This window comes from Mustela lutreola, chromosome X (genome assembly GCF_030435805.1).
Source record: "Mustela lutreola isolate mMusLut2 chromosome X, mMusLut2.pri, whole genome shotgun sequence".
NCBI lineage: Eukaryota > Metazoa > Chordata > Mammalia > Carnivora > Mustelidae > Mustela > Mustela lutreola.
The window spans coordinates 78,255,771-78,282,948 of NC_081308.1; the positions used below are offsets into that span (position 1 = coordinate 78,255,771).

Here is a 27,178-nt window from a genome sequence, read left to right on the forward strand (position 1 = left end):
CCTCCCCTCACTCAACCCCCCTCCTTTTCCCCTTCCTCTCCTCAGTCTAGTCCCTCCCCCTCGCCCTTGAAAAGGCTGGCTCCGCACTGTCTCCTAGCAGTCGGCGTATCTTGGGGCAGGAGGATCTGTGAGCCGGATGGAGCCGGAGTTACAAGCAGCGGTCTACGTGGTGAAGCAGAAAGCAAGCTGAACTGAACGCGCCGAGTGACATTAGCCGCGTCGACATAGACCCCTCAGGCAGCCCCGGCGTTTTGAATAGCATCAGAGGCAGCCTCGACGACTGCAGCTGCTTCAGGGACTGTGAGCTGCGGCGGTAGAGCCCGCTACAGCAAACGCAGTCTCGGTGGAGCTGGCGAAAACCTTTTCTCTTTCTAACTTACCACCTCATTCTACTGTAGAGGCTTCGGTCACTGGGTAAGTATTGGGTCCGGGTGCCAGAGTAGAGTGCAGCGTGAGTACCGCACTTAGTACGCCCTTAGTACGCCGAGGCTTCCTGCTGCCCACTCCTGGGGTCTTGACTATGACAAGAATGATTTTAGAGATGCTTCTGGTGTCCTCCCTTTCCTCTTCCCCCATATGTTCCCTGGAAGTAAGAGAAAGAGCAAACCCCAGAGGTGAGTGCAGATAGAATATCCTGCAGGCACTGTCACCGCTTGGCTTGGCTGGGTTACTTTGCAAAAAACTCGCACTTCTGTCAGAAAAGTGTCCACTCATGAATTTCTCCGACATTGGCCCTGCAAAAAGGTCTTTCAGTTTAACAGATAAAGTCAGCTTCAGCCAGGCTGAGGGAAACTCTAAGACTGGGGCCGGTGCTCAGAAAAAATAATACCTGGGACTCTGGTTAGCCTGCGTATGTATCTCTGGGGGCTAGGGTTTTGGATACCAGCCAGGCTGGCTCTAACCTTTGGGGGCCTGATCCTTGATAGAGTGAAGGAAAGCCCAGCGCGCCACGGAGCGCGCAGGTTCCCCAGGCCTTTCTTCCTGGTGCTGGCCTACCCGCCTTTCCTTCCCGCCCTATTTAGGGAGCTGTGCTCAGCCAGCAGCACCTGCTGAATGTGGTGGAGATGGTGTGGAAAATTGTACCTAGCTTTAAGAAATAGATTTCTTATAATCACGTAGCTGAAAAATATACTTTCCTCGTTAAAAAAAAAAGACTTTTTCTAAGAGTGTAGTCGAACGTAAGAGTCCCTTTTTCACTAAAGAAATGGCTTTTAATCCCTTAGCCAACAAACAAAACTCAGGAAACAATAGAAACCAAACCGCCTACCTAGTCAATAAATGAATGGCATTTATTAAGATAGACCTTTTAGAAACAGTTCCTCTCTCCACAAAGGAATTATTTTTTTAAGCGCATAACCATAAAACAGCCCCTTTTCTAAAAAAATGTCTCAATAAGGACGACATCAGAAAAGCTAACTTTTTAAAAGTGCGTAGTCGCAAGTGGGTACCTTTTTTTAGAGACTTTAGAAAAGCAGAGAGGCAAACTGCCCTCGGTTGGAGACAGGACTTACTATGAGCCCTTAGCCACAAATTGACTTTCTTTCCTTGCAAAAAAGCGGGGAGGTCACTTTTCAAGAGTGTGCAAGGTAACCACTTCCTTTCCTCCCGCAAGGAAAGACTTTCAGAATCCTACTGAGAGAGCCTCTTCATTTCCATATGAATTATTCCTGGATTTGTCTCGTTGGCCCCCTGAGGTTTTGGGGGGGGGGTGCCCGGGTGCCTATATGGAATGAGTGTGCACACACATCTGTAGGAGGGCCCTAGCTTCTCCGAACGGGTTGCCCTTCCAAAATGTTGGCTGGGGGCTGAGAATCAAAACTTGCGCCACTGCGGCATACACCCACAAAACAAAGACCTAGGAAGAGAGTGGCTAACATAAAAGAATAAATAAAATTAAATAGCAAGAACAAAACGAAAGCAAGTCCTTGTGTGCAAATATCTTAGGATGGCATTTTAACCTAACTCTGGAGGCTGTTTTTGTACTAAAGGAAACCATGTGGAAGGAAGTGTTTAAAAATCGGGATAGGCCAGGAACCGGATAAAAAATACGGGGAGCGGGCGATGGTTTTGGAGGACCACTTTGCGTGCTCTGAAAAAACAACCTGAGGCGAGTGCGGAGAATTCTGAACACAGCGCAACATCTGAGAAGGTAGTGGTGCTTTATGACTAAAGCAACTCTTCCGCCTCTCAATAAACGTTAAAACAGGCGTGACTTAAATAAATAAATACATAAATAAATAAAGAAATAAAAGGTTACTTGCGGACACCTTCTGAATTTGGTAAAGACTAAATGGAATTCCACTCTTATTTGAAACAAACTCGCACAATCAGGGCTGGAAATCTAAGCCTCAGGGCTGTCCTTTAGCCTGTGTATTTGGGGGGTGGGGGGCATTTTAGAGCAAGTAGAAGTAACAGTACTTGTAGATGTTGCCCCCTTTCCTTCCTTTGTCTGGATCACCCGAGGAAGTGCGGGCGATACGCGGGCGGTTTTGACGAACGAATCAAGAGATACATGCGCTAAGGTCTAAGGATACCTTTCTCCCTCTGCTAAATGAAAAATTCCCCTAGGGCAGCTCACAAGGGCTGAGTCCAGCCATCACTGCCACAGCACTGCTTGTGCCAAGCAGTCCGGGAGCGCCTCCACAAGCGAGGCCCCAAATCCTTTTTCTCCAGTCGGCTTCGCCTGGGCAGCCCCTCCTTCTGGCAAAGATGTCAGCTCAAGAGAGGCAAAGCCAAATGAAAGCCGAGCGGGTAGTCCGTAGCAGGAGCGTGATCAGCCCAGCCAGGAGCTCCGGGTGCGCAGCCGCCTTCGCTGCCTTTGGGCCTCCTTCCCGCGCTCTGGGTCCTAGCTTCCAGCTCCCAAGAGACGCGCGGAGACCTGGGAGGCGGTGGAGGCTAATGCCGGCTGCACTTCAGTTGGCTTTGAACCTCGGGATCAAACACAGTTTGAGGATTTCCCCTTAATTTTTTCCTGTCCCTCCGACCCTCGCTCCCGTTCTCTCCCCCTTTCAGTTTACACCTTCACTATTAACTGTGGATTTACTTATTTAGCGGCATTTTAGAGGGCACGTTCTTCCGATAAAATAGTAATAAATTACCAGTGTTAAATATCCGCTGTTGTCTCTCCTTCCTGGGTGATAAGGAAGAGAGTGTGAAGACCCGCGTTTCTAAAATTCCGTGGCCGTCTTTTCTCCCTAGAAAGTGAAGAGGGTCTTCTTGGCAAAGAAATGGTGCAGTGGGGGAGGGGGTCAATCGAAGGTGGTGGCGCTGTGTTAGGAGTCTCCTTCACTGGAAGAGGGACTGAAGATTGGGAGTTTTGGAAAAGAAAGGTTCTAGTTGCTGCCACTGCAGAGAAACCACCCACCATGCTCTTTAGGATGAGGATGCACAGTCACTGGATACTAGCGCCCCAAATAGGGAAGATTCAGGAATAGGATTTTTTCAGGCCCATTTAGGCTTCCTCTCTGGGTTTGCTTTTCTCTGTTTAAGGAGCAACCCACCTGCTTTCCTGAATTTAAAGCTAATCCTTTGCCCGTGGTTGCTGACAATCCTTTTTTCAGTTTTGGGAAAAGGACATCAGTGCACAGTTGGAGAAGGTTGCACAGGGCAAGAGGGAGGGGACCTAGGCAGGATATAGGCAACTGGGCCTCAGAACCTGTTACCTTACCAAGGAAATTACATTCAGAGAGAATCACAACAAACTGCTTACTTACTATCTGTTGCTTTGGAGGCAGGTGGGGAGTTTGAGGGAAAGGGAGAAGTAGAAACAATTGTTATGTTTTGTGAATCTAGGATTTTGTTTTCTTCTAACCTTTCATAGAAGGCTTCCTTTATGTGGTATATCAGAAAAGGCAGCAAACAGACTTGGTGTGCATTTGAAATACAGAAATGGGAAGCAAACACAGAAGAAGCATACAAACACATTCATTTTCTAAAGTTCAATTATTTGCTAAAGGTTGAAAGCAATTTTTTTTTAAAATCACCTGAATGCAATTCTGATAGACACACAAGTAGTGTTATTTGGGCAGCTGAAATCCCTGGCAGAATGAATTCCACCTTTCACACTCTTTATTCTATTGTTATCCAAAACTTTGTTTTTTGCTAGATAGAAATTCCTGATAGAGAGCTTCCAGAATGCTGGTGGCAGAAAGAAATCTGGTAGAAACTTAGAAAATTCTCCTTTTCTCTACCCAATTGGTCCACAACAGTCTTTATGCAGGATTTATGAAGTTCTTGAGGCAGGAGGGGAGCCACACCTACAAGGAGACTTTACATTAACCACTGGCTTTAACCCACTTTAACAAAATATATATGGCTGCCACATTTTCTATTGGTAGGAAGAAAATTATTCAGGGGATGAAAGTTTGAAATCTAATTTTCTTTAGGAATCTTGCTTCACATATTTCAAAGGAGGTGCCATCTGTGTATCTATTCACCAAAATATCCACAAACATTAGTCATCTACTGCGCCAGACAATGTGCTAGGCTCCAGTAATACCAAAGAATATGAAAAGGCAGCTTGATGCCTCTGTGAGCCAGGACATTCTTAGCCACTTGCAAGCACAATTATCTTCATCACACTACATTTTTCACATACTTCTCTGCATCATCTCTCCCACCTTCCCATTTCAGCTTTCTCTCTACCCACAATAAGTCCTTTAATCTTGGCTTATTCCTCCCCTTACGCCTAACAAACACCTCTATTCTGTTCTTTTCCTCCACTTCTCTGCCTTCCCTCCCTGCTTCTTCTCTACATTATCTACCTAAGTTATTTCTCCACTCATCCCCGTTTTTCTTCCTCTTTTGGACTAGCTACCTAGACCTCTCTTCCCCTTCAATGACCTGAAAGAAGTGTAAAAAAAAAAAAAATAATCAAGGAACATCCACTTCAAATTCAGAGATTTGTGAAAGTTTCCTCACAAAGAAGATTTCTTGCTGTCTGTGTGTGTCTTTTGCTAATTTATTTGAAACAAAATTTACAATGAAATTCCTTAGATTTGTTAAATATTTTTGTTATGCCTGAAAATATCTTTTTTAAAAAATTTTCAACATAACAGTTTTCATTATTTTTGCACCACACCCAGTGCTCCCTGTAATCCTTGCCCTCTATAATACCCACCACGTGGTTCTCCCATCCTACCACCCCCCATCACTTCAAACCTCTCAGATTACCTTTCAGAGTCCATAGTCTCTCAGGGTTCACGTCCCTTTCCAATTTCCCCCATCTCCCTTCTCCTCTCTAACTCCCCTTGTCCTCCATGCTATTTGTTATGCTCCACAAATAAGTGAAACCATATGATAATTGACTCTCTCTGCTTGACTTATTTCACTCAGCATAATCTCTTCCAGTCCCATCCATGTTGCTACAAAAGTTGGGTATTCATCCTTTCTGATGGAGGCATAATACTCCATAGTGTATTTGGAACACATCTTCCTTATCCATTCATCCGTTGAATGGCATCTTGGTTCTTTCCACAGTTTGGTGACCGTGGCCATTGCTGCTATGAACATTGGGGTGCAGATGGCCCTTCTTTTCACTACATCTGTATCTTTGGGTTAAATACCCAGGAGTGCAATGGCAGGGTCATAGGGAATCTCTATTTTTAGTTTCCTGAGGAATCACCACACTGTTCTCCAAAGTGGCTGCACCAATTTGCATTCCCACCAACAGTGTAAGAGGGTTCCCCTTTCTCCACATCCTCTCCAACACATGTTGTTTCCTGTTTTGTTAATTTTGGCCATTCTAACTGGTGTAAGGTGATATCCCAATGTGGTTTTAATTTGAATATCCCTGAGGGCTAGTGATGATGAACATTTTTTCATGTGTCTGGTAGCCATTTGTATGTCTTGATTGGAGAAGTGTCTGTCCATATCTTCTGCCCATTTTTTTGTTAATACGATTATCTGTTTTGTGTGTGTTGAGTTTGAGGAGTTCTTTATAGATCCTGGATATCAACCTTTTGTCTGTACTGTCACTTGCAAATACCTTCTCCCATTCCATGGGTTGCCACTTTGTTTTGTTGACTGTTTCCTTTGCTGTGCAGAAGCTTTTGATTTTGGTGAAGTCCCAAAAGTTTATTTTGGCTTTTGTTTCCTTTGCCTTTGGAGACATATCTTGAAAGAAGTTGCTGTGGCTGATATCGAAGAGATTACTTCCTATGTTCTCCTCTAGGATTCTGATGGATTCCTGTCTCACGTTGAGGTCGTTTATCCATTTTGAGTTTATCTTTGTGTACGGTGTAAGAGAATGGTCGAGTTTCATTCTTCTACTTATAGCTGTCCAGTTTTCCCAGCACCATTTATTGAAGAGACTGTCTTTTTTCCACTGTATATTTTTTCCTGTTTTGTCGAAGATTATTTGACTATAGATTTGAGGATCCATTTCTGGGCTCTCTACTTTGTTCCACTGGTCTATGTGTCTGTTTTTATGCCAGTACCATGTTGTCTTGGTGATCACAGCTTTGTAGTAAAGCTTGAAATCAGGTAATGTGATGCCCCCAATTTTATTTTTGTTTTTCAACATTTCTTTAGCGATTCGGGATCTCTTCTGATTCTATAAAATTTTTGGATTATTTGCTCCAGCTCTTTGAAGAATACGAGTGAAATTTGGATCAGAATGGCATTAAAAGTGTAGATTGCTCTAGGCAGTATAGCCATTTTAACAATGTTTATTCTTCCAATCCAAAAGCATGGAATGGTCTTCCATCTTTTTGTGTCTTCTTCAATTTCATTCATGAGTGTTCCGTAGTTCCTCGAGTACAGATCCTTTACCTCTTTGGTTAGGTTTATTCCCAGGTATCTTATGGTTCTTGGTGCTATAGTAAATGGAATCGATTCTCTAACTTCCCTTTCTGTATTTTCATTGTTAGTGTATAAGAAAGCCACTGATTTCTATACATTGACTTTGTATCCTGCCACGTTACTGAATTGCTGTATTAGTTTTAGTAGTTTGGGGGTGGAGTCTTTCGGTTTTCCATATAAAGAATCATGTCATCTGTGAAGAGAGAGAGTTTGACTTCTTCATCGACAATTTGGATACCTTTCACTTCTCTTTGTTGTCTGATTGCTGTTGCTAGGACTTCTAATACTATGTTGAACAAGAGTGGTGAGAGTGGGTATCCTTGTCGTGTTCCTGATCTCAACAGGAAGGCTGCAAGCTTTTTCCATTGAGGATGATATCGTTGTGGGTCTTTCATAGATAGATTTGATGAAGTTCAGGAATGTTCCCTCTATCCCTATATGTTGAAGCGTTTAATCAGGAACGGATGCTGGATTTTGCCAAGTGCTTTTTCTGCATCAATTGAGAGGACCATGTGGTTCTTCTATCTTCTCTTATTAACTTGTTCTATCACATTGATTGATTTGCGAATGTTGAACCATCCTTGTAGCCCAGGAATGAATCCCACCTGGTCATGGTGGATAATCCTTTTAATGTGCTGTTGGATCCTGTTGGCTAGGATCTTGTTGAGAATCTTAGCATCCATATTCATCAGTGATAATGGTCTGAAATTCTCCTTTATGGTAGGGTCTTTGCCTGGTTTGGGGATCAGGATAATGTTGGCTTCATAGAAAGAGTCTGGAAGTTTTCCTTCTGCTTCAATTTTTTGAAACAGCTTCAGGAGAATAGGTGTTATTTATTCTTTGAAAGTTTGGTAGTTCCCTGATGCCGAGTGATATGGAGCACTTTTTCATGTGTCTGTTGGCCATCTGGATGTCTTCTTTGCAGAAATGTCTGTTCATGTCCTCTGCCCATTTCTTGATTGGATTATTTGTTCTTTGGGTGTTGAGCTTGTTAAGTTCTTTATAGATATTGGACACTAGTCCTTTATCTGATATGTCGTTTGCAAATATCTTCTCCCATTCTGTCAGCTGTCTTTTGATTTTGTTAACTGTTTCCTTTGCTGTGCAAAAGCTTTTGATCTTGATGAAATCCCAATAGTTCATTTTTTCCCTTGCTTCCCTTGCCTTTGGTGATGTTCCTAGGAAGATATTGCTGCGGCTGAGGTCGAAGAGGTTGCTGCCTGTGTTCTCCTCAAGGATTTTGATGGATTCCTTTCTCCTATTGAGGTCCTTCATCCATTTGGAGTCTATTTTCGTTTGTGGTGTATGGAAATGGTCCAGTTTCATTTTTTCTGCATGTGGCTGTCCAATTTTCCCAACACCATTTGTTGAAGAGACTGTCTTTTTTCCAAATCAAAACCACAATGAGATATCACCTCACACCAGTCAGAATGGCTAAAACCAACAAGTCAGGAAATGACAGATGCTGGCGAGGATGCAGAGAAAGGGGAACCCTCCTACACTGTTGGTGGGAATGCAAGCTGGAAAACAGCATGGAGGTTCCTCAAAATGTTGAAAATAGAACTGCCCTATGACCCAGCAATTGCACTACTGGGTATTTACCCTAAAGATACAAACGTAGTGATCCAAAGGGGCACGTGCACCCGAATGTTTATAGCAGCAATGTCCACAATAGCCAAACTATGGAAAGAACCTAGATGTCCATCAACAGAAGAATCTATGAAAAGATGTGGTATATATACAATGGGATACTATGCAGCCATCAAAAGAAATGAAATCTTGCCATTTGCAACAACATGGATGGAACTAGAGAGTATCATGCTTAGTGAAATAAGTCAAGAAGAGAAAGACAACTATCATATGATCTCCCTGATATGAGGAAGAGGTGATGCAACATGGGGGCTTAAGTGGGTAGGAGAAGAATTAATGAAACAAGATGGGATTGGGAGGGAGACAAACCATAAGTGACTCTTAATCTCACAAAACAAACTGAGGGTTGCTGGGGGGAGGGGGGTTGGGAGCAGGGGGGTGGGGTTATGGACATTGGGGAGGGTATGTGCTTTGGTGAGTGCAGTGAAATGTGTAAACCTGGTGATTCACAGACCTGTACCCCTGGGGATAAAAATACATGTTTATAAAAAATAAAAAATTAAAAAAAAAAAGTTTGGTAGAATTCTTCAGGGAATCCATCAGGTCCTGGGCTCTTGTTTTTTGAGAGGTTTTTGATCACTCCTTCAATCTCGTTACGAGATATCAGTCTATTCAGGTTGTCAATTTCTTCCTGGTTCCATTTTGGAAGTTTATAGTTTTCCAGGAATGCATCCATTTCATCTTGGTTGCTTAGCTTATTTGCATATAACTGTTGATAATAACTTCCGATGATTTTTTCTACTTCCTTGGTGTTGTGATCTTTCTCTTTTCATTCATAATTTTATGAATTTGAGCTTTCTCTCTTTTCTTTTCCATTATTGTGGCCAATGGTTTATCGATCTTATTGATTCTTTCAAAAAACCAACTTCTAGGTTCATTGATACGTTCTACTGTATCTCTGGCTTCTACCTTATTGATCTCAGCTCTAATCTTGATGATTTCCCTTCTTTTGTTTTTTTTAAAGATTTTATTTTTTTATTTGGCAGAGAGAGATCACAGTAGACAAAGAGGCAGGCAGAGAGAGAGAGAGAGGGAAGCAGCCTCCCTGCTGAGGAGAGAACCCGATGTGGGACTCGATCCCAGGACCCTGAGGTCATGACCTGAGCTGAAGGCAGCCGCTTAACCCACTGAGCCACCCAGGTGCCCCAGTGATTTCCCTTCTTATGTGTGGAGTTGGTTTGATTTGTTGTTGATTCTCCAGTTCTTTAAGGTATAGAGACAGTTGGTGTGTTCTGGGTTTTTCAATTTTTTTGAGGGAGGCTTGGATGGCTACATATTTCCCCCTTAGGACTGCCTTTGCAGTGTCCCATAAGTTTTGGACCGAAGTGTCTTCATTCTCATTGGTTTCCATGAATTGTTTCAGTTCTTCTTTGATCTCTTGGTTGATCCAAGCATTCTTAAGCAAGGTGGTCTTTAACTTCCAGGTGTTTGAGTTCCTTCTGAACTTTTCCTTGTGATTGAGCTCCAGTTTCAAAGCATTGTGATCTGAGAATATGCAGGGAATCATCTCAGTCTTTTGGTATCGGTTGAGTCCTGATTTGTGACCCAGTATGTGGTCTATTCTTGAGAAGGTTCCATGTGCACTTGAGAAGAATGAGTATTCTATTGTTTTATGTGGAATGTTCTGTATAGATCTATGAGGTCCATCTGGTCCAATGTGTCATTCAATGCTCTTGTTTCTTTATTGATTTTCTGCTTCGATGATTTGTCTGTTTCTGAGAGAGGTGTGTTAAGATCTCCTATTGTTAATGTATTCATATCAATATGACTCTTTATCTTGATTAACAGTTTTCTTATGTAGTTGGCTGCTCCCATCTTGGGGGCATAGATATTTACAATTGTTAGATCATCTTGGTGGATAGTTCCTTTAAGAATGATGTAGTGTCCTTCTGTATCTCTGACTACAGTTTTTAGTTTGAAATCTAATTTAATTTATCTTATATGAGAATCATTACCCTGGCTTTCTTTTGAGGCCCACTGGCATGAAAGATGCTTCTCCATCCCTTCACTTTCAGTCTGGGTGTATCTTTAGGTTCAGAATGGGTCTTCTATAGACAACATATGGATGGATCCTGTCATTTTATCCAATCTGCAACCCTGTGCCATTTTTGGGTGCATTTAGGCCGTTCACATTGAGAGTGATTATTGATAGACACATTTTTATTGACATCGTGTTAGCTTTGAAGACTTTCTTTCTATAGATTATCTCTATATTTCTGTTCAATGCTATTCTTAGGATTTTCCCTCTTTTATAGAACCACCCTTAAAATTTCCTGCAGTTTTGGCTTGGTGGTTGCATAGTCTTTTAAGCCTTGCTGGTCTTGGAAACTCTTTCTCTCTCCATCCATTTTGAATGTCAGTCTTGCTGGATAAAGTATTCTTGGCTGCATGTTCTTCTCATTCACTGCCCTGAATATATCTTGCCAGCCCTTTCTGGCTTGTCAGGTCTCTGTGGACAGGTCTGGCGTTATTCTTATGGGCTTTCCTCTGTACATAAGGAGCCTCTTTGTCCTAGCAGCTTTCAAGAGATTATACCTACAATTATGATTCCTTAATTTGACTATCAGGTGCCTTGATGTTTTTTTGGAATCTATAATCTTGGGTGGAGACCATTCGGCCTCTAGTACATGAACACTGGCTCCTTTCGCGAGGTTGATAAAATTTTAATGAAGAACTTATTCCACTATATCTTCTAGACTTCTTTCTTTCTCCTCCCCTTCAGGGATTCCAATGATTCTGATGTTGGAATGCTTCATGGCATCATTTATTTCCCTGATTCTGTTTTCATGGTTCAAAGCTGTTTGTTCCAGGCTCCCTCCTGATCCTTTCTTTCTGTCTGTTTTTCCTCCAGATCACTAATTCTATCTTCTGTCTTAGTTACCCTAGCTTTGAGAGAATTTAAATTAGATTGGAATTAATTGAGAGCATCCTGAACATCATCCCTGGTAGCTTTTAGCTCTGCCCTAACATTGTGAACATTATCTCTGGTCGCTTTCAGCTCGGACCTAATCAATTCCGTTTGGTCATCCATGGCTTTGTCTAACCTAGCTATTGCCTGGATAATTGTTACCCTGAATTCTTTTTCTGACATATTGTCTATGTTGATAGCTGTTAGCTCTGTTGCAGAAGGTCCATCTTCTGTATTTTTCTTCTGTTGGGCATTCCTCCTCCTAGTCATTTTAGTGAGAGATGACTGAACAGATGTAACTGGATGTATTAACCATTGTACAGTCAAGGTGCACCCTGGAACACTTCTGAGCAATCAGGATTCCCCACCCAAATGAGAAAAAAAGAAGAAAAAAGCAAAATAAAAAAAAAATAAAGAGAGAGAAAGAGAGACAGGAAAGAAAGGGAAGATAAAAGAGAAGATTCAGCCCAAATGGGCCCCAAGGTAAGTTTTATGAAGTATACAAACAGTAAACAGACAAACAAAAATACTGATAAAAGTATATGACAAGAGAAAAAATAATTATATATATATATAGGCAAATAAAGGAAGAACCTTGTCAAAAAGAACCCCAAGTGTAAGATTTATATACTATCAGGACAAACTCAAAAACACAGAAACACTGGTGGAAGAAAAAGATGGAAGAGTGGTTATAAATTCTCAGTGTGGGTGAGGAAGTTTGTTTTGATTCTTCCTGGATGTATCTTCATATCTTTGTTAAAGGACTCAACTTTCCTAAGATAAAGGGGGATTAAAAATTGGTTTACCTATAGGGGTATTATTGATTAGGGAAAGGGGATTACTTTGAAGTTTAACTCTATATGAATATTACAAAATAAAATTAAGAAAAGGAATAAACTAGATTAAACTAAACTAAAATTAAAAAAAGGAAATTTACGAAATTGAAATGCAAAAGATAAACACAGGTGTATGTATCAAAAAGTTCAGGTTAGAAGGTTATTATGGAATTTGATGTACTCACAGCTCACTGTGATTGTAAATAGGTTAAAATTTATGTATATTTTAAATATGAGACAGAATAGTGGGAACAAATTAAAAATAAAAGTTGTCCTATGAAGTAGTGGTGATGGTTCTCTTGTAGTCTTTTTTTTTTTTTTTTTTCTTTCCTGGTTGGTTTTCTGGGGGAGGGGCCTGCCAGGTGGGTTTTCAGTCTATGATGTTCCCTGAGTTAAGTCCTCCAGTTCCCCTAGAGGGGGTGGGCTCTGAGGAAACCGGTTTTTTCAGGCTTTTGTTCTCTGGAGGTTTTTATATTTGTTCACTTTTTTTTTCTTCCTCTTGCCTTGACTGCTTTTGATGGTTTTTGTAGGTTTAGAGGAAAGCAAACTTCACCCTGACCTCCCTCTCAAAGAGAAGCCTCAGTCTGTTCTTCTGTGGATTGCAGAGCCCATATAAATTTCTCCTTGGCAGCTGGCAGAGCAGATTCCTAGTCCCTGGGCATGCAGGATTTCTGCTTGTACCCCAAACCACGGCAGCAGCGGCTGTCTGTGCAGCTGCAGACCGCCAGAGAGGTTCCAAGCAGTGAATGCACACTGAGATTTTCCCGCTAGCCTGGGCTGGGAGTGCCTGGTCTTTCTGGGTCTAAGAGTGCCCAGCTTGCAAGCACCTTTCTCGGGGGGGCTGTGGGTTGCGCCTCGTCTCAGGCTCTTAGAGCGGGGCGCAGGTCTGAAAGCACCAGTTTGGGCCTTCGTGCACCTCTCTCAGGAGAGAGTTTGGGGCATGAGTCTTAGGCTCTGAAACAATGGCGCCTGATCTCAGGCTGATTTCATGGGTGATCAGAGTTCTTTGGTAGGTAATCGGCTCACTTTAGGGTACATGTTGAAAAGGCGCCTCCTTCTACTTCCCCGCCATCTTGTCCCCCCTAAAATATCTGTTTTCCTTTGGTTACAACTAGGGATTCAAATATTGTACATTGGGGAATCCAAATTTTCTGAATTTCTCACTACACTCTCCTAAAGTTGTTTCTCGCATCCATTTCTGGTATATGTTCTTATCAACATGTACAGTTATCATGTCAATCTTTAGAGGCAAAGGAACATTTTTTTTTCTTTACTACATTCTTAGAGTTATTTTTATGTGTGAGAAAGGGGGACAATTCTTAGATCGTCCATATTTGCACATGTAGTAGGGTTGACTGAATCTTTATTGGGAATTGGTGACAGAAGAAGAGTATGCTGTAAAAAAAAAAGATGATCCATTCTTTCATCAATGACATATGTAACTTTTACTTTTAGGAAAAATAAAACATATAACTACATTTAATTGGATTGACTTTATATTGTAACATTCCAAATTACATGTTCTTATCTCATCAGAGTTCTATTATCTGAAGACTTTACTGATCATTCAGTATCCAGACTGAAGAAAACTAGATAAGATGTCTTGATATTCCAGACTAGCTTGTGATGTTCAAATAAATCTACTCCTATTCAGAATGGTGTTATTTTTCAATAGACGTTTTCATGAAGGCATCATGCCTAAGATGTGGTTATATCTTTTTTTAGGAGAAAACATCAAATGACCTATATGTCAAGGTCCCTCAAGATTTCCACCCTGTGAATCATTAATTGTAAAGTACAGGTTTATTACATGGAGAAAGCTATTTTAGGGTGAAAAGTGTCTTGAGATTTCGTGACATTTGTGGAAAGACTGCATTCTCATTATCAAAGAATAAAAAATTGATAGTCTTTTCTAATCATGATTTTCGAATTAGAAGAGTGACTTGGCAGAAATTGTAAATGCTTCTGTTATCTTTTGCATTTCAAAAATCCTCAACTGATCAAGGAGTTAAAGTGTCCTTTTAATTGTCTTTAATGTGTTAAGCATCAAATCAGTATAATAGATTTTGAAAATAAGAGTAATGATGACTACAGTTGTCATTTCCAGCCCAGATCTGAAAAAATGATTTTTTTCTACCTAGTCTTCTCAACTAAAATGTGTAAATATGGGAAGACACAAAAAGGAAAGGGAAATGAAAGAAGAGACTAAATCATCCAAGATAATTTTTTTCTCATTAATAAAAACTATTTTAATTAATATAATATAACTTTTAACATGACAATAATAAAAGTAATTGTTGAAGAATTTTAATTAAACTATATAAAATTAATTTCTTTTTAAAATCTTTAAGTGATGAGAATACAGGTAGAGATTTGTCCTGATTTTACAATTCATTTACTGTTATTATAGGAAATGAAAATAAAATATTAAGGTTTCTACTACACTTTTGTTTTAACTCATTCTCCTTGTGAAATACCTTTAATTTGTACAGAATGCTATATTTATACCATTTTTTATATTTATATCATTTTGGAAGTATATATATTAATATAGTCTCAAAAATTTTTGAGTAGAAAAAGAAGCAATGGCTATACCTATTTCTTTTCAGTGGGAAAACTTAAGGTTGGAAATCAGATAGGCTTTCCTCTAGATGGTAAGAGGGGAAACTTATACAGGGTTGTTGATTTTCAGTCTCCAAACTTGGGACATTTTCCAGCATCTCACCTTGCCTTTCATTTCTTTGAGTGTATTTTCTCAAAGGCAGGGTAGGATACTTGATTACTTCCTGAAATTGACTGCAAGTGTTGAATATGGATGGAATCTGGCATTGACTCTAAACTTATATGTTAAACATAAATTATTAAAATAGTTTTACAGAAAAAATCAGGCACTTAAAAATAATGTCTTCAAATTACATAAATGGAAATGTAATTGGTCATTCTATTCTGAAGTCTGAACAATTAATTGATACATTCATGTTCAACATTTCACAAAATAATATCACCAATGATCTATGTTATAGTAAACTGCTCAGAATTTTTGAATCTGTTTGGAAAAATATTTAAAAAAAAACAACAAAAAATACTTCTTATATTAAAAAGTAAAGATCTTAAAGACAAGTATGTTCAACTATATTTACATAAGTTTTCAATTAATAGACTCTTATGTTCTCCTCTTATTTAGAGTCTATGTGCGCTGACCTTGTAAGAATTATATGGTAAAAATAATGGGACTATTGAAATTTAACAGTATACACTACAGAGATACATATACTTCCTCTATTTTATTTATATAAAGAATTCAAATTATGACATATTATAATGATACTCCATAAATACAAGTTTACTTAATATGACAAATATGTGGTGTTATAGCCTAATCCAATTTTTAGAGCATCTAAATTTTTATATAAGAGTTATTTTAGGGAATATTTTTCAATGATTTTTAAGTAGTGGTTTTCTTCTGACATGCCATTTGTGAAGCACCATGTCTTTGGGAATTAACCGTGTATAGGTTTGGATCAATCACATCAAGCAAAAGGACATTTAGCTTCCAACATGCAAATCATTGCTGTCTTCAGGCTTCTAAAGTTTATCCCATGGTTTTGGGTATAGAAAGTATGAGCAAAAGTTTTATTTAAATTGTGTGAACACAAGGTATTTTATGATTTATATTTTATTAGTATGTAGAGAGTAATCTCTACATAATAAATTAATAAATTAATCTCCCTGGAGTACAGGTTTCCCAAAAGTAAAATGAAGAAAATGTAAATTATTTCAAGTCCATTTCCAATGAAAAAAATATGTTTTACAAAAACCAAATGCCATATAAAGCATTCTTTCTTTTTCCTGTAGTACTGCAGGTATTATCAGTTTTACTGCATTGATCCACTAACCATTAATAACTAAAGAAGTATTGCTTGCCCAGCATTATATTTCTTTAGATGTGGGGTCTGGACTGTGAAGGGTGACCATTAAAGAATTTAAAGTACTACCTGCTTTGAGAAGCTTACATTCTGATTGGGCAAAAACAATGAAAAACAAAAATAACAAAGTAATATATAGTAACATCAAATTAAATTCAACATACATTGAATGTCAGGTAGTATATTGCAATATGACAAGTATGGTCCAGGTTTTATATACTCTGGAAGTAAAGGGGACCAGAAAGCTCATTTGGTCCAACTCCTTTGATTTACAGAAAGTGAATTAAGGGTATAGGAGTTCATGTAAGGCATTTGATGATAGCACTAATTAATGTACTCCACAGTCTTACCTATTTCCTGCTTTGCTTTAATGCAATAATAGTTTTGTACCTTATCAGAAAGTTAAATATACCCAAGACTTGTTTATTTCTTTGTCTTACAACTTTTCTTTATATCACAAAATCTGTGATATAAAGCAGTTTCAATATGTCCTAGCCATTTTACAATGTGAGAGTGCAAAGCAGGATTATTTGAGGAAGGGAATTTGAATCCATTAAATATCATATGGATTATGAATGCCTTAGAACTGCATACATGAATAAATAAATATGGGAATATAAGGTCACTGCTAAAAACAATAGCTAGATCAAAGCTCTTTAGAAAAGAAACAGAGCCAAATACACAATTTGTAGTCCATCACCATCACTGCCAATGACATCACCATCACTGCCAATGACAATTTCAAACTCCAGTTTCTAGGAAGTTATATTCTATTACTGTGTGTATCAAATTTTAATGTGCATACCAGTCATCTGGAAATCTTTCTAAAATGCAGATTCTGATTCAGTAGAGTCTAGGTAGGACCTGAAATTTTGAATTTCTAACATGTTCACTGGGGATGTAGATGCTGCTGCCCCCGGCAAACCACACCGAGCAACAAAAGGCTAATTCTTAGTCTGTTAAATAACATGAAAATGGTGAAGTAAGCATAGGTAACAGCTGTTTTGCAAAGTACTAAATTTTTAAAAATTGAAATGGTATAAATTATTGCTTTGGGTATTAAAATTGATTTTAACCTTTGGTATAACTAGATCAGTTGAAACTAGTTCAGACAAAAAACCAGTTGCTTGCTCATTGTATAGTCAAATTTATTCTACAAGCACTATATGCATACATTTATAACATTTTAAAAACAAACCATTGGCCATAGTTTGTCAACAGTTTACCAATATTTTTAATATTTTTCCAAAGAGATTCAAAAATTCTGAGCAGTTAACTATAACATAGATCATTGGTGATATTAGTTTGTGAAATGTTGAGCATGAATGTATCAATTAATTGTTCAGACTTCAGAATAGAATGACCAATTACATTTCCATTTATGTAATTCAAAGACATTATTTTTAAGTGCCTGATTTTTTTCTGTAAATCTATTTTAATAATTTATGTTTGACATATAAGTTTAGAATGAAGTCCAGATTCCATCTATATTGAACACTTGCAGCCAATTTCAGGAAGTAATAAAGTATATAAGATAATAGGCCTGCTCAATTGTCCATCTGACTATTCTGACAGCAAAATGATTGGGTCTGTGAAGAAAATGCCAGTGCCCTCATCAGGTTAAGAATTGATTTTTAATCTCCTTATTCAGCTATTTTATATCTTACATCAGTGAATAGATCTAAACCTTTGCTGACCTTTTAAAAATTTTTAGTTTATAAAACATCTTCATAACCAAAGCCTCTCAGGCAAAGTAGTATTTTTTGTTTACTTGTTTGTTTAATGTTTTTATTTAAATTCCAATTGAGTAACGTGTAGTATGATATTAATTTCAGGTAGTGTCTGATATTTTTAAGGACAACAACAATAGCAAAAATACTTGGTAGAGTTAATTTTATATCTGCTATCTCTCAAAACTTCCCTTAAGGAATGATAAATTAGACACTGTGCTGTCTAACTACTTTCTTCACACCTAGATTTTTTTTATCTGAGATTACAGCAGAATAGTCATTTAGTCTAAGTGAACTTTTCATCCTTAATCATTTTTGGAAATCTTCATAACTCCATTTGTTTATATACAGTTCATCTTGGTATGGAATCTGTCATATTAAAACAAAGAACATTGAGAACAGCTATTGAAAAAAGTGATGGGTAAGTGTTTTAACTATTGGTTAGGAGGCACAGTGTGGTTCCAGCAGATTTAGGAAAACAACTGAAAAAGTTGTCACTTCAAAGCTGCAATTCATGTCTTAATTATGGCTTTGGGTTTCAGAATCCACTACCTTCCCAATGAAACTATTAATCTTTTCTAAGATCTGATACTTTATTTTTTATTTATTTTCAGGTACTTAATGTATTTTTTTATTATCATCTTCAGTTAACCAGCATATAGTATTAAGGAGGGCATGAGTGGTGATGAGCACTGGATGTTATATGCAACTAATGAATCGTTAAATAGTACATCAAAAACTAATGATGTACTATATGCTGGTCTGATACTCTAAATAGCAACAGCAGAACTTGTTTGAGGGCAACTTGAGGATTCCAATTCCAAAAGGCCAGTTGGATTAAAGTGTTTTTTGTAAGTATTAAATAAACTTGGGTATCTGTCAAAATTACCTTGGATTTTTTTGATCATTAACATAATGTTAAGCAAAGACTGTTTCCATCTGCTTGAGGTGGTAAGTAGAGCAGTCAAATATCATATATATATATTTTTTGAGGGGGAAATTACAAAATACACAAAAAGAAAGAAATACATAAAACAAAACAAAAACATGAAAACTAACATCTCTTCAAGTTCTATTTTTAAAGAAGAGACAAAAACTCACTATAGAAAGTAAAAATATCAGTTGTATGAAAATATGTTGTTCATGCCTTAAGACAGAATGAGAACAAATTGAGTCAATTTACAATAGCATTAAAACTCAAAAATTAGGGGAGCCTAGCTGGTTCAGTCCTTAGAGCATGTGACTCTTGATTTCAGGGTCATGAGTTCAAACCCCACATTGGGTGTAGAGCTTACATTTAAAAAAAGTAAAAAAAAAAAAAAATCTCAAAAATACATAAAATTTAATACAATGTAAAAAGTTAGATCATGTTTGGGTCATAATAACTGCAAGGAAAATATAATTTCTTGGACTAATCTAACATGTTACGAATATTATAATTTTGTGAATTAGAATGATCAATTCTAACTAGATAAATAAGTCAGTCCTCTGTTTTCTTGTTTTAGAGATAATAAGAATACTTCTCAATAGAATAAGATATTTTTAATATCAGATATATTAAATAGAGAAAATACTGTTTAACTGTATAAAGTTTTAATCATAAGTCATGTAATTTTAATAAAGACCTTAAAAAGATATCAGTGAAAGTTGAGCACAATTAGCCAGTAGATAATGTCATATAATATACATGAAATGTTGAAGTGCTTATAATTACCAATAGTATGAAAGGATGACAAAAATGAACGATAGTTTCACTGAAGTACTGAGTTGACTATATTATTAAAAAAATCAGATTTCCAGGTTAAGATTGGGTTCCAAGGTGAAGACCCACAACTCAAGTAAACACTATCATTCAAAGAACTAGAAGACACTCTGAGAACATAATGTTTCATATTTCCTTTGAAAATGTGAAAACAAACAATGCAGTTTAAAAATGGGTATTTCAACAGATATCCTGCCCCCCTCAAAAAATATATATATATATAAAGATGACAAATAAGCATATAGAAAGATGCTCCATGTCATATGCTCCATGTCATATGTTATCAGAGACATACATATTAAAACAGTAAGATACTACTACACATATATTAGGCCACCTAAAATCCCAAACGCCAACCATACCAAATGCTGCCAAGGACATGGGGCAACAGGAACTTTAGTTTATTATTGGTGGGAATGAAAAATGATCCTGTATGTTCTCGTCAATTTTTCTGTAAACCCAACACTTCTCAAAAAACAAAACAAAGCAAAACAAAAAACGTTGGGTGCCTGGGTGGCTCAGTCGGTTAAGTGTCCCAACTCTTGATTTCTTCTAAGATCATGATATCAGAGTTGTGAGATTGAGGCCCATGTCAGGCTCTGTGTTGAACATGGAACCTGTTCAAGATTCTCTCTCCTCCCTCTGCCCCTACCCCTTCTCTCCCTCTCTAAAAATAAATAAATAATAGTCTATTAGTTTAAAAAAAGGAAGGAAATATCATTGCTTTATATTTTCCTTATTTCATACACTGATGATAGCAACTAAATAAACCACCAATGAACATGTTTTAGTGGTAACTAAAACAACTGAGTTTCTAAAGAAAAAACAATTAACTAAAAAAAGCAAAGTAAATTTATCATGTCTTTGCATTAAATCTGAAGAAATAACAAAAAAGAAAGAAAGAAAAGAAAAGAAAAAAGAAAAGAAGAGAAAGAAATTACCTGACATAGCATTTCTCAGTAACTAAGACAGGCACTACCACACCTTTGTAACTAGGCAAATGATTACATTATCATTTTACAAACGGTTTTCACTGAATTTTAAAGTATTAATGTTACTCATTCAAATGTTACCTCATCCAAATCTCACAAAAGTCTTGTGAAACAAATACTATACCATTTTGACATACAAGGGAAGACACACAGACCAGTATTTTTTTCCCCTTAAGATCACATTACCTTAAGTGTCAGAGGTAGCATTACATCACTTTTCTTATGATACCTGGAACAATATTCATAACATCAGCCAGTGTGTACACTAAAATTTTAGCCCCAAATAGGATTATGGCTATATATATATCAAAGGAAAACATTAACAGTGTATTTATTATATTTAATCTTTTAGAAGTTTTGAATTCACATGAGAAATTTTTGCTGAGAACTCATAGAATCTCATTAGATACATTTAGGATAATATCTCTGTCCTAAGTATTAAACTTATGTTAACATATGATAACATACATATACAATGATACAATCATCATAGTGGACTAAGATACAATTGTCATAGTGGACTAAGAAATAAGGAAGTTATCAAATTGAACAAGAGAGGAGTAGAAGAGTGGATAAATCTGATAAGCCTGTTTAAATGAGGATTTGATGCTAATCTAAAATAGGCTCAGAAACCAAAGCCGTGTTCCTGTTCTTTTTCTCTGTGAAGATAAAAATATTTGAGAGAATAGGTCTGGCAAGAGAGTATTTGGGAGGAAAAAAGGGAAATCTATTAAGGCTATGAATTTGTTTAGATATAGACAATTAAATAATAAACTAAAGTGTATTGTACTGGCTAAATTCTGGCCATGCTTGAAACCCAGAGCTTTGGGAGGTTTCAGATTTCTCATTTTATTTGAATTACATTCAAACATTTCCATAAGAGATCTTGGAAAAACTAGATTATTAAATGTATTCAAAAATACCTTTGGTCGTCACAGAGGCAAATGCTGTTTAGGTTCTTTAATGAATCTCATGAGATAATTAGTAAACAAAACTATAAAGGATGACACATACATAGTCTGCCAAAGTGCCACTGAATATAAAAGGCAAACACTATCCCTATTTTAATGTTTCCTTAAAATTACAGTTCTACATAAAATTCATATTTGTTTGCAGATTGGTACTTGGCAAAGGACTTAACATATAATAGTCCTAACAAACCTGTGTTATATGGAGTAGACATTTTTTATCCACTTTCTCCTTCTTTTTCCATTTTTCCTTTTCCAAATGAAGAATGAAACTTGTCCAGAATTAGCTAAGTGGTCTGCTTAAATTAAGGCCATCATGTTAGTTAGCAGTAACTTAAAATTCCATGAGCTTTTCAATATACTTTATAGATTGGGACATGGGTGGTAGATAACTATAATGGAAATTATGCAGTACTTTGAAATTTTCAATAGAGGAATAAAGAGAAAGTAGATTTTTTTTAGATATTTAGTATATATTTTTTTGGAATCTAGGTTAGTTTTGACACTTCTCTGTAAAAAAATGCAAATTTTGATGAGATACTCAGGCATGATGGAACTAGCAACATGCTGAGATAACTCATACTAGTGATGTTTTACTTTATTTACTGTTAAGATCCTTCTTCTGCACCAGCTTGCATTCCCACCAACAGTGGAGGAGCGTTCCCCTTTCTCCGCATCCTCGCCAGCATCTGTCATTTCCTGACTTGTTGATTTTAGCCATTCTGACTGGTGTGAGGTGATATCTCATTGTGGTTTTGATTTGTATTTCCCTGATGCCGAGTGATATGGAGCACTTTTTCATGTGTCTGTTGGCCATCTGGATGTCTTCTTTGCAGAAATGTCTGTTCATGTCCTCTGCCCATTTCTTGATTGGATTATTTGTTCTTTGGGTGTTGAGTTTTGCTAAGTTCTTTATGGATTCTGGACACTAGTCCTTTATCTGATATGTCGTTTGCAAATATCTTCTCCCATTCTGTCAGTTGTCTTTTGATTTTGTTAACTGTTTTCTTTGTTGTGCAAAAGCTTTTGATCTTGATGAAATCCCAATAGTTCATTTTTGCCCTTGCTTCCCTTGCCTTTGGCGTTGTCCCTAGGAAGATGTTGCTGCGGCTGATGTCGAAGAGGTTGCTAGCTGTGTTCTCCTCAAGGATTTTGATGGATTCCTTTTGCACATTGAGGTCCTTCATCCATTTTGAGTCTATTTTTGTGTGTGGTGTAAGGAAATGGTCCAATTTCATTTTTCTGCATGTGGCTGTCCAATTTTCCCAGCACCATTTATTGAAGAGGCTGTCTTTTTTCCATTGGACATTCTTTCCTGCTTTGTCGAAGATTAGTTGACTGGTGCAGCCACTCTGGAAAACAGCATGGAGGTTCCTCAAAATGTTGAAAATAGAACTGCCCTATGACCCAGCAATTGCACTATTGGGTATTTACCCTAAAGATACAAACGTAGTGATCCAAAGGGGCACGTGCACCCGAATGTTTATAGCAGCAATGTCCACAATAGCCAAACTATGGAAAGAACCTAGATGTCCATCAACAGATGAATGGATCAAGAAGATGTGGTATATATACACAATGGAATACTATGCAGCCATCAAAAGAAATGAAATCTTGCCATTGGCGACAACATGGATAGAACTAGAGCGTATCATGCTTAGCGAAATAAGTCAAGCAGAGAAAGACAACTATCATATGATCTCCCTGATATGAGGAAGTGGTGATGCAACATGGGGGCTTAAGTGGGTAGGAGAAGAATCAATGAAACAAGATGGGATTGGGAGGGAGACAAACCATAAGTGACTCTTAATCTCACAAAACAAACTGAGGGTTGCTGGGGGGAGGGTTTTGGGAGAAGGGGGTGGGATTATGGACATTGGGGAGGGTATGTGCTTTGGTGAGTGCTGTGAAGTGTGTAAACCTGGTGAGTCACAGACCTGTACCCCTGGGGATAAAAATATATGTTTATAAAAAATAAAAATTATATAAAAAAAAAGAAACATTTCCAAAATGAAAAAAAAAATCCCTCTTCTGTTCTTATATGTCCTTCCAAATAGAGAAAGACTTTCACTCTTTCAGTGAAATCCTTGTTCATAAACATTATGTGGTATCCTTGAATCTCTAGTTTATTTAGTTTTTCTTTATTTTTTTTCTTTCTTTGTTTTTTATTGTTTGTTTTTTACTTAAGAAGGTCATTCTTCAGGATTGTGAGGAGGTTGTGCATAATGGGCACTTCTTCTGAAGTAACAAAACACAAATACTGTATAAGTGTGAACTGTGATCAATTATACCTACTTAAGATTGGTTGTTTACCAGAGAGTTCCATTCCTTTTGAAGTGACTTATTCAAAGTCTCAAAAGCTAATTAACGACATTAGGGAATAAAATTTAGGTCTCTCTGGCCAGTGTAGTTTTTACTCTACCATACTGTCTTTTACCATAGTAAAAGGGATGATGCAAATAGGACAAAACTAGATGTGTAATGATCATATAGGCTGAAATGTTTCAAAGTCCTGCAAGTAATTTTGGTTATAAGTGTAGATATTAAATACCAAAGAAAAGTGTAAGTAGCAAAAATAGTGATTTTATTTATTTGAGAGACAGAGAGCAGAACACAGGAGTGGGGGGAGGCAGAGGGAGAAGCAAACTCCCTGCTGAGGGAGACCAAGTGGGGTTGGATCCCAGGACCCTGGGATCATGACCTGAGGTGAGGGCAGACGCTTAACTGACTGAGGCACCCAGACATCCCAATAGTGACTTTTTGAACAAATTAAAGATTTATTAACTCATCAGCCAACTTTTTAATGAAACTTAAATTTTATAAGGCAAATTACATATTTTAAGTAATCTACTCTCTTCAAAATTAGATACATCTTCTACATGAGGTTTTTATGTTGTAATTTAAACTTTCTGAAAATTCAGTATAATACTCTGCAATACTGCACATAGATTTATATCTTGAATCAAAGATTTTTGTTTGTGTGTGTGTGTTTTAAATTCCAGTTAGTTAAAATAGAGTGTAGAAATGGTTTCAGGAGTAGAGTTTAGTGACTCATTACTTACATATAATACCCTGTGCCTATCACAAGTTTTCTCCTTCATGTCCATCACCCATTTAGTCCATTCCCCACCAACTGCCTTCCAGTAACCCTCAGTTTATTCTCTGAGGGTTAAGAGTCTTTTATGGTTTTTCTCACTCTCTGAATTTATTTTATTTTTCCTTTCCTTCTCCTATGTGAATCTGTTTTCTACATATGAATGAAATCATATGGTATCTGTCTTTCTCGGACTTATTTCACTTAGCATAGTACACACTAGTTCCATCCATGTTATTGTAAATGGCAAGATTTCACCCTTTTTGATGGCTGAGTAATATGGCATTATATCTATATCTATATATCTGTAGATATCACATATCTTATATCTATAGATATCTATATCCATATATATGGGATCTCTATAGATATGAATATATATCAATATCAATATCTCTATAGATATTGATATCTATAGAGACATCTATATAGAATATATTGAACCCATATATATAGATATAGATATCTATATCTATGTAGATATAGATATTGATATCTATAGATATGTAGATATATATCATGCCACTTCTTGTTTGTCCATTTATCAGTCAATGGACATTTGGACTCTTTCCATAACTTGGCTACTGTTGATAATTTGATAAACATAGGAGTGCACATGCCCCTTAAAATCACCTTTTGTGGGGCGCCTGGGTGGCTCAGTGGGTTAAACCTCTGCCTTCAGCTCAGGTCATGATCACAGGGTCCTGGGATCTAGCCCCATATCAGGCTCTCTGCTCAGCGGGGAGTCTGCTTCCTCCTCTCTCTCTGCCTGCCTTCTGCCTACTTGTGATCTCTCTCTGTCTATCAAATAAATAAATAAAAACTTTAAAAAAATAAATAAGTACAATCTTTGAAAAAAAATCACCTTTTTTATCCTTTGGATAAATACCTAGTAGTGCAATTGCTGGGTCATAGGATAGTTCTCTTTTAAATTTTGAGGACCCTCCATATTATTTTCCAGGGTGGCTATACCAGTTTGCATTTCCAAGAACTGTGAAAAAGTGTTCCCTTTTCTCCACATTCTCACCAATATCTGTTGTTTTCTGTGCTGTTAATTTTAGCGGTTTTGACCTGTGTGAGGTGATATCTCTTTGTTGTTTTGATTTGCACCTCCATGATGGTAAGTAATGTTGAGTATTTCTTTTAATGTGTCTGTTAGTCATGTTATGTCTTCTTTGGATAAACATCTACTCATACCTTCTGCTCATTTCTTAACTGGATTATTTATTTTTGGGGTGTTGATTTTGATGTGTTCTTTATAGATTCTGGATACTAGCCTGTTTTCTGATACATCATTTGTAAATATCTTTTCCCATTCCATCAATTGCTTTTTAGTTTTGTTGATTGTTTCTCTCACACTTCAGAAAACTTTTATCTCCACAGGTCCCAGTAGTGTATTTTTGCTTTTGTTTCCCTTGACTCCAGAGATCTGTCTAGTAAAAAGTTTCTGAGGCCAAGGTCAAAGAGGCTACTGCTTGTTTTCTTTTCTAGGATTTTGATATTTTCCTGTTTTACATTTAGATGGTTCATCGATTTTGAATTTATTTTTATGTGTGGTGTAAGAAAGTGGTCCAGTTTTGTTCTTCTATATATCCCTGTCCAGTTTCCCCAACATCATATGTTGAAGAGATTGTTTTTCTATTGGCTATTCTTTCCTGCTATGTTGAAGACTAGTTGACCATATAATTGTGGGTCCATTTTTGGGTTCTCTATTCTGTTCCATTGATCTGTGCATTTTGTGCCAGTACCATACTTTCTTGATGATTACAGCTTTCTAATACAGATTGAAGTCTGGGATTGTGATGCCTCCACTTTGCTTTTCTTTTTCAACATCCTTTTGGCTATTTGGGGTCTTTTCTGTTTCCATCCAGATTTTAAGGTTACTTGAGTTCTGTGAAAAATGATGGTGTTATTTTGATTGGGATTGCATTGAATGTGTAGATTGTTCTGGGTAATATAGAATTTTTTAAAAAAATATTTTATTTTATTTTTTCAGAGTTCCAAGATCCATTGTTTAGGCACCACACCCAGTGTTCCATACAATATGTGTCCTCCTTAATACCCATCACCAGGCTCACCCAACCCCCCCACATTCATCCCCTCCAAAACCCTCAGTTTGTTTCTTAGAGTCCACAGTCTCTCATGGTTCATCTCCCCCTCCGATTTCCCACAACTCACTTCTCTCTAATTCCCAATGACTTTTTAACAATATTTGTTCTTCTAGTCCATGATCATGGAATGTTTTTCCATTTCCTCGTATCTTCCTCAATTTCTTTCATAAGTGTTCTACAGTTTTTAGAGTCCATATCTTTTATCTTTTTATTTAGATTTATTCCTCGGTTTCTTATGGTTTTAGGTACAATTGAAAATGGGGTAGTTTCATTGATTTCTTTTTCTGCTGCTTCATTATTGAATAAATAAATGTGACAGATTTTCTGTACATTAATACCATATTCTGCAACTTTGTTGAATTCATGAATAAGCTCTGGAAAAGACTGGTGGAGTCTTTTG

At 37.3% G+C, this 27,178-nt stretch overlaps 1 protein-coding gene across 2 annotated transcripts in view; it reads left to right on the forward strand.

Annotated features, from left to right (window-relative positions):
• The first annotated feature begins 120 nt into the window (after positions 1–120).
• PCDH11X (protocadherin 11 X-linked) overlaps positions 121–27,178 on the forward strand; it is a 201,990-nt gene continuing 174,932 nt past the window's right edge. For both annotated transcript variants that reach the window (XM_059156563.1, XM_059156564.1), the window contains exon 1: positions 121–414. The gene's annotated coding sequence lies outside the window, so the exon portion shown is untranslated. The remainder of the gene's footprint in view (positions 415–27,178) is intronic.